Below are 2,596 nucleotides of genomic sequence, written 5' to 3' on the forward strand. Positions count from 1 at the left end.
CGGACCCTTCCTATCCCAACTTCCCCTGTATCTATGCGGACCTGGCCAATTGTCTCTTCTATTGCCCGGACGCTCAGCAGTCGTGTACCCCCCCCCCCCCCCCCCTTTTCCATTTTCTATCTATCACCACCTGGCTCGACTGGCTTGGCGCTGTACGGTAGGAAGAACAGCGACTTCTGGTCGCCCAAGCGGTCGACATGCTCGGCCTTTAAATTACGGTCGAATAGAGGTCTTCTACTAGTACTACTACCTCGTGCCCACGGTACTAAACCCAGTGCAGGACGAGGCACCACGGAGACGCGTATATTACGGCCCCGCGTGGCCTGAGGGGTGGAAAAGTCCTGCTTTTGGTTTAGGACTCAGCTTTCTCAAAAAAACAGAGTGCGAAGAAGCCAGCATCACAGGTCTTTCCTTAACTTCCGCACACTTTTTTTTTATTCCGTTCAAAAACTGTTGAATTTACAATGTGTCTGACTGATCTCATTGGAGGTCCTGGCACTTCTGGCTGTCGGTAATTTTATTTCAGAGCCGCAAAAAATTTTATGCTCGTGCTCTTGATTTGGCAATGGAAGAGCGTTTTTCGGACCACAGCCCTGATGTAACATCCAAGCAACTCAGTGAGCATTTCGAAAACTTGCAGATTAATGGAAAGAGAATCGAAGCCTCCGATCTCTAAGAAGAGCCATGCGTGGCGCCGCATTCGTCTGCCTTCAGCCGGCTGTAGGCACGGTATTCAGGGGCTCCATCTGGACGCCCGCAAAGAAGCATTCTCTTCCGCAAGGCCTGTTTTAAGCGCACTGCCCGGCCACTGAGGGTGACCTCCTTCTTTCTATGCGTATGGCTCTTGTCCACGAAAATACCGGGTCAGCTGCGCACTGAACCACGCCGTCGACGCACGGTCCCCTCGTCGGGCGTCGGTGGTATAGTGGTTAGCATAGCTGCCTTCCAAGCAGTTGACCCGGGTTCGATTCCCGGCCGACGCATCTTTTTTTTTTTTTTTGCTTTCGCCTATGGTTCGCTCTCCCTGTCCAAACGTTTTTCTCTTCGTTTCCAATCGTATGTTTTTCTCATCACATGCTTCCAGGGGTTCATTCATTGAAACGGTGATAAAAAAAAACTACCACGACACGATGAATACGATCGTAGCATTTGTATACTCCTGCAGTCGGTTTGTACGCTTAATGCGTTCCTAACACACTCAGTCAATATTCTTTCACGCTACTGCTCTTGTCCGCGAGGCTGACATAGTGTGGGGCTTCATTTATTGCTTTATTTGATGAAAAATATGACTTAGTGTTAAGTCGTTCTTGCAGTCGGCACGCCCCCCCATTGAACACCTTGCCGCCGTCCAGAAAGAGGAATGTGCGACGCATTCGTCGACCTGAACCCGGTGCATTTTCGATGGCAGCTATTTTATTTGCAGTGCTTCCTGTGTCACCTAAAGCCTGAAGTCGGCTCGACGTGACGCTGATTAACCTGGCACAAGAATCGATGCTTGTGATGTTTAAGAAGAGCCGTGCGTGTCGCCGCATTCGTCTGCCTTCAGCCGGCTGTAGGCACGGTATTCAGTGGCTCCGTCTGGACGCCGGCAAAGAAGCATTCTCTTCCGCAAGGCCTGTTTTAAGCGCACTGCCCGGCCGCTGAGGCTGACCTCATTTCTCCCTGCTCGGTGCTCCCCACGAAAATACCGCGTCAACCCAGCACAGAAGTACGCCGGTGACCCACGCGCCCCTCGTCCGGCGTCGGTGGTATAGTGGTTAGCATAGTTGCCTTCCAAGCAGTTGACCCGGGTTCGATTCCCGGCCGACGCAATTTTTTTTCTTGCTTTCGCCTATGGTTCGCTCTAGCTGCCGAAAAGTTTTTCTTTTCCTTTTCAGTCGTATGTTTTTCCAATAATGACATGTTTCCAGGGGTTCATTCGGCGAAACAGTGATAATAAAATAGAATAGGAACAAATCATGAATACGACCGAAACACTGCTAAACTCCTGTGATCTATTTGACCGCTCTACGTTGCTAGGGCACTCAGCTAGTTAATATTCTTTCACGCCACTGCTCATGTCCGCGAGCCTAACATCGCGAGGAGCTTATTTTATTGGGTTATTTGTGTAGAAATATGACTTCGTGTTAAGTCGTTGTTGCAGTCCGCACGCCCCCACTTTGAAAATCTTGCTGCCGTCCAGAAAGAGGAATGTGCGTCGCATTTGCCGAACTGAACTAAGTGCATTTTTGATGGTAGCTATCGTATTTGCAGTGCTTCCTGTGTCATCTAAAGCCCGAGGCCGGCGCGATGTGACGCTTATTAACCTGGCTTACAAGGCGCCGCCTAGGGACAGCCATAAGAAGTCTCAGCATAGGACACGGGGAGTCTAGCCTATATGGCATGACATTGTTAGAACCCATTTTAGTTTGAGAGTGAAAGCTCTACTTCATGACCAATGCTGCAAAAAGCAGATTTATGTCTTCACCTTGAATATCGCTTCACCCTTGACCTTGAATAAAAATTAAATGGAATAATTATTGCCACGAATGGGCGAACAGATCAGTTTTCCGGCCACTGCACGAGAGCACCATGCTATCGCCGCAGCAGATAACCC

General features: G+C 49.7%; 2 non-coding genes across 2 annotated transcripts; both read left to right on the forward strand.

Annotated features, from left to right (window-relative positions):
• The first annotated feature begins 911 nt into the window (after positions 1–911).
• On the forward strand, positions 912–983 carry TRNAG-UCC (transfer RNA glycine (anticodon UCC)). The gene has a single exon. It is a non-coding gene; the product is annotated as a tRNA-Gly (tRNA).
• Positions 984–1,739: 756 nt separating this feature from the next.
• Positions 1,740–1,811, forward strand: TRNAG-UCC (transfer RNA glycine (anticodon UCC)). The gene has a single exon. It is a non-coding gene; the product is annotated as a tRNA-Gly (tRNA).
• Positions 1,812–2,596: the final 785 nt, after the last annotated feature.

Source organism: Amblyomma mixtum, chromosome 9 (genome assembly GCF_055824585.1).
Source record: "Amblyomma mixtum isolate Tamu chromosome 9, ASM5582458v1, whole genome shotgun sequence".
Classification (NCBI taxonomy): domain Eukaryota; kingdom Metazoa; phylum Arthropoda; class Arachnida; order Ixodida; family Ixodidae; genus Amblyomma; species Amblyomma mixtum.